Here is a 6041-nt window from a genome sequence, read left to right as displayed (position 1 = left end):
GGGAATTCTGGTCTGTCTCTGCTCCAGTGACAGGAGAGAAAGGAGACATGGAGAGCCACGAGGCAAGGGTGTGTGTGTGTGGCATGGAGTAGGAGAGATGTTTGTGTTGTGCACGTAGTGTGTACTCCATTGAGCACTTTCTGGGTGTACCTTCAGGGGTGTTTTACTTTGCAGAATCCAAGAAGAGTACTTCAGTGGTTCCTTTCCCGGAAGATACTGACTAGGTTTGGGGGAGGCTGTATGATGAGGCTACATCACTCTGATAGATGGTATTAGCCTTGTGGCCTTTAAGATGTGTTTGGCTGTGTCTTCCTTTTCTCTAATTTAGAAGCATCTGTAGGACTCAGGAATTCCTTCACATTAGCTCTTTTAAGCCACCCTAGCACCAGTGTTCGGAACCCTCAAAGCAATCTGCTGCAGCTATCTCTAGTTGGTCCTGCGGCTTCCTATCTTCTCATTGGCCTCTGCTCCCGTTCCTCTCCTCAGTTTCTCTTGGATGGCAGATGCATCTTCCTATGCAGCTACGCTTGGCATGAGATGCATAGCAAATGCGTGTAGAATTGACTGTGTTCTTTGTATTTGAAGGTTAAAGAAGACAGAAGGTTTTTCTCTGTAAGGGCACCCATTCCATTTCTTCCGCCTGTGTGCTCAGTGCAGCTACCAGGAAGTGCGCGCACTGGAATGATCTCTTGAGTGGGAGCAAACCAGGTCTGTGGGGGGCCCAAGGGTTAACAGCAATATTAAACCAGTTCTTTTTTTTTCCCACGGGAAGATGAACTTGAGTTTATCTTATCCTTACTGTTTCTTTGGAATGTATTGGGTTTAGATAAACAAGGAATGTCAACTGTGCTACAAAGTAACAATTTTAATTACAGAAATGACCCCTGTTTGGTGAACTACGTCTGCATGAGGAAGGCTGAGTAGGCATTAAAGTTTGTGGGCCAATGTGACAAGAAATATATAAAAATCGGTCAGGAAACACAGACCCTGGACTCTGTGTATGGTGTTTCTTGAAACTGAATGTGCCTGTTGGCTTGGAATTCACATTCACAGGCTTGTGAGATATGGTTCCTGCAATTTGTGAGGTTTTCCTATTCTGGGGTGTCTCCTATCCGCCCCTGTGGTCTTGTCTGTTACAGCCAAGCATGTCCCCATGAGATGAGAGGGCAAGAAGCAATACTTAGATTATTGTAAAGACTCCTGAGAAGACATGTTTAATGCCATTAGGCTGATAAACAAGAATGGTGTTTCTTGTCCTATATCCTCCTACAAAGCTAAGCGAACCAGGTTCCAAGTTCTAGTTTAGTATTCACTACTGCCTTTTGAGTGTGTGTGTTAATTTGAACCTAAGACCACAGCTGAGTGACACAGGGGGCATTGCAGGGTTTTTTTTTTTTTCTCTATAAAATAACTTTTTCTTTGTTGCTGAAATGTTGTTTTACATAAACAAGTAGTAACTAGAAGACCAATAGTGTTCTTTGACCAAAGCCTTAAAATTTTTTACAGCATCCAGATTTCTCTGGACAGAATTGGAACAAAAATGAAATCATGGTTAATAATAAAATGTTACATTTGTGTAATGCTTTGAATTTTCCAAAGAGCTTTCATGGACATATTTTTGCCTTTGTCCTACTTTTCCTGTATCTTCTCTCCTCTAATTTATCATGGCTTTTATTATACTTACAAAAACTTGCATTCAAAATCCATTTCTCCAATTTTGAACCCACCATTTAGTCAGTACTCATGTATGCCATTACAATTAGAAGCAAAGGAGAGAGGGTCAATGAAATGACTCAAAGCAAAAGACTTGATGGGCCTTGAAAACTGACTGGCCTTAATTTTCTGGTTTGGACAGTTGAGTGGATAGTGGTTTAATCCACTGAAAGAGGAAATACAGGGGAAGGGCATTTTGGGGAGGGATTTAGGGCATGTTTCATTAAAGATCTTAGGAGAGGTGAGTCTCCACTATTTTTACACAGAGGTATCCCACTCTGCTCCCGGAATTATTTTGTTCATGTCTGTTGGGAAGACGGGGAAGCCAGAAGATGGTCAACCTAACGGATCAGCCAGGCCACATGGATTGGGTCAGAAGGAAAGGAAGGTCAGGACTGAGCAGTGGTTTATCAAGTAAATATCAGAAAATGCCAGCTGGCACATGAAGGAGCAGCGATTGGCCTTGGGGAGCCAGGATCATAGACCATACCCAGTTCTGAGGAATCCAGACCATCTCACAGCTAGCAACGTGTTCACCTCTGAAGGAAGAGCACAGACTGTTATACGCTTCTGATCACAGTTGGCAATAAGAGATGGTGAGAGTAACAGACTGGTAAATGAATTCTTAGATCTGCTTTTTCTTTTTTTGAAATTCAACATGGGGCTCAAATTCACGACCCTAAGATCAAGACCTGAGCTGAGATCAAGAGTTGGACGCTTAACTGACTGAGCCACCCAGGCGCCCCTTAGATCTTTTTTTTTTTTTTTATCAAGTTCTCATGGCTGGTGACAAGGTAGACTGCGCTTGTCTAGGACATTTACCTTGAAGTTGTGTCTCACATAACCAGCTTAGAGTCTCCTGAGGTACTTGATGAAAAATGCACTTTTCTGGACCCCCTGACCTGCTGACTCAGAATCCCTGGGGTGAGACTGAGAATTTGCATTTAAGCTACCTCCGAGAAATTCCTAGGTACAGTGAGGTTTAAAAAGCCTGGGTAAGCCGGTTGGGTTAATTATGAGTTATTTTTACCAATGAAAAATTATACCAAATATGAGTTAACTGGGCAACTGGACATTCTTTGGTTTGAGGCTAGTGGCACGGCTTTATCTAATCCTTCCCAGTTGCCCTACTATCTTATCTACATTACTATTGAGGTTTTTCATTAAGTCCTCTTTCTGCTGGTACGAAGGAAAATGTCTTTGTTTCATTTTTAGTTTTAATTTTTAATTAACATTTTCTAAGATATCTTAGCTTTAATCAAAATGCTTCTAAAGCGTGTTCAAAGGGTGGTCCCCAGATTGATGGTTTCAAGAACTGAATTGTATGTCAGTGGAGTTCAATAAATATTAACATTTACATGTTCAAGGTCCCATGGAAAAGGTAAGAGAAGACAGCATCATTCCCTGGAAGAACACACACTCCAATTATGCAAGCAAGACAAAACACACATTTGCACTGTGGTGTTCAATTTTTTTTTTTTAAAGCATAAAGCATTTGCTATGGTCTAAAAGCTTGTGTCTTCCCAAATTCACGTGTTGAAGTCCTTTCGCCTGATGTGATCGTATTAAGAGGTGGGGCCTTTGGAGGTGCTTGGGTCACGAGGATGCAGCCCTCCTGAATGGGTTTAGTGTTTTTTTTTTTTTAAGATTTTATTTATTTATTTGATAGAGATAGAGACAGCCATTGAGAGGCACCCCTGGGTTTAGTGTTCTTACAACAGACACCTTCCCAGACCTCTCTCAGCCCTTCCACCACTTCAGGGCACAGTGAGAAGATGCTGGCCATGAACCAGGAAGAGGGCTCTTGCTGGAATGAAAGTACCATGTTGGTTTCCTGTTGGTTACCTGATCTTGAGCTTCTCAGCCTCCAGAACAATGGGATATAAATTTCTGTGGATCATGGGCTACCCAGTCTCTCGTATTTTATTATAGCAGCCCAAATGGATCAAGACAACTCTCTCGGGGCGCCTGGGTGGCACGGCGGTTAAGCATCTACCTTCGGCTCAGGGCGTGATCCCGGCGTTCTGGGATCGAGCCCCACATCAGGCTCCTCCACTATGAGCCTGCTTCTTCCTCTCCCACTCCCCCTGCTTGTGTTCCCTCTCTCTCTGGCTGTCTCTATCTCTGTCGAATAAATAAATAAAATCTTAAAAAAAAAAAGACAACTCTCTCAGTAAAAAATATTTGAGCACTTATATACATGTGTTTATTTATTTATAAATTATCATAAATTATCCACACGTGGCAGTAATATGACTTGATTATATGTACCATAACATACTCAGTAGAAATTTAAAAGTTGCCAAATATATATAAATATAAATCCTAATATTTCCTTTCCAAACTCTGAAGGATCTTGGGGGCATTCACCGCAGTGCACACACTCCATTTTGGAAACCAGTGTTTCAGAAAACAATTTGTGCCTGTATACATACAATCAAGCACTAGGTTTTATATTACAGACAAAAAGTCCTTTAGAGAGAAGAGCAAACCTAGATTACCAGAACTAGTAAAGGAATTGGATGAAATTAAGAAACAAATATATTCAATAAATAGATGAAATAATAGAAAACATTTGCTTTGGGTACATGCTGTAGGCTATTAAGACGTAGAGAACATAAAACAACAATGAATATACAGAGGGGCAAGAAACACAAGACAGAAATTTAAACACTACCTCCTCGGGTAAAAAATGTTTTCCTGCCCACAGGTGGGTCTTTGCTGACATCTATGGGCTACAATTTGCCAGTGACTTTACTTAAGGATTTTACTATGCTTGTTTTTTCCCCTCCACTTAAAAAAAAAAAAAAGTTTTAAAATTTTGATATTTATACATTCATTTCTGTTTGTCAGTGACTTGATACTGGAAAAATTTCTCTTTATTGATTTATGAGTTGGCTGTGTTCCTGAAAGTCTTGACTCATGTTTTAAATAAGATGCATTCAACCATAAGCTTTGTGGGAAAGAGACTGCATCTGTCTTGTTCACTCTTATATCTACTTCAAATAGTATCAGATTCATGGTGGATATTCAAAAATGTCTTCTGAATGGTTGAAATATACTTCAAATCTTAGCATTTAAAGGCACTCTGTGATGAACCGTTTAATAAGGCTAATAAAGTTAAAACCAATTAATAGTAAATGATTATTTGGGTGGAACAAAGATTTTAATAATGGACAAAATTATCCTTTAAGCAAACCCATGGGGATAACTGAGTTGAATGGTTCAATGCAGATTTATATCTGGAAGACACCTCAGACGTAGTCTCATACCCTCCTATCACAGATAAGGAAAACCTACAGCTTAGACAAACTAGAAAAAGCTTGTGCAAGACCACACCACTATTTAGGGGCAGTTTTTCGATATGTGACGAATTATGTGTGATTATTCTTTTCCAGAAGGAGTTATTATAAGGTTTTCTTAAAGTAACAAGCCTCTCTTGCTACCAGAAACTATTCAAGCCCTTGCCTTCCTTCTGGAGCAATTACTAAAAGTTCCTAGCGTTTTTTCCTACATATCCACATAGAATTTTTGAAGAAGTGTGGCAACAGCGTTTTGGAATAACTGTTGATTCCAGGGACCAGAAAATTCCTACCTTTCTTCTAACCTTTTGAATTTCCAGCTCCCTCTTTCTTTCCACCACTTAGGAGTTCTGCCTAGTCACCACATCACTTATTCTAATTCAGACTCACAGATTTAATTTTTGCAATAATATACCGTTTTTGTAAAAAGCGATACCTGTTGATTCCTAAAAATTCAAGCAGTACAGGGCAAATATCAAGATAAGAGGAAATAATCACCTTGAATTCTTCCATTCGGAAACTATTGTTAAATTGTTATTATTATTATGACTTGAAAAGGTGACTATTATTCTCTGCATCTTCCGATTCCTGGGTGTAATGAGGAATAGATATATAGATATGGAAGTAAATGGGATAAATTTTAATTTTTACTCAAATAGGAAAAAGAATGGAATGGCACTTAAGAATTGCTGAAGTCCAGATAAATGTTTCTTCGCTGTTGATAGTACTAACTTCTAAATTATTCCTGAAATTTGGGAAAAATTTATTTATTTATTTATTTATTTATTTATTTATTTTTAAAGATTTTATTTATTTATGTGACGAGAGACAGCCAGCGAGAGAGGGAACACAGCAGGGGAGTGGGAGAGGAAGAAGCAGGCTCCCAGCGGAGGAGCCGGATGTGGGACTCGATCCCGGAACTCCGGGATCACGCCCTGAGCCAAAGTCAGAAGCTTAACGACTGCGCTACCCAGGCGCCCCTGGAAAAAAACTATAACAAAAATTAACCTAATAAAACTCTTACAA

Source organism: Ursus arctos, unplaced genomic scaffold (assembly GCF_023065955.2).
Source record: "Ursus arctos isolate Adak ecotype North America unplaced genomic scaffold, UrsArc2.0 scaffold_31, whole genome shotgun sequence".
Lineage (NCBI taxonomy): Eukaryota > Metazoa > Chordata > Mammalia > Carnivora > Ursidae > Ursus > Ursus arctos.
Note: the sequence above shows the minus strand (reverse complement) of the source record.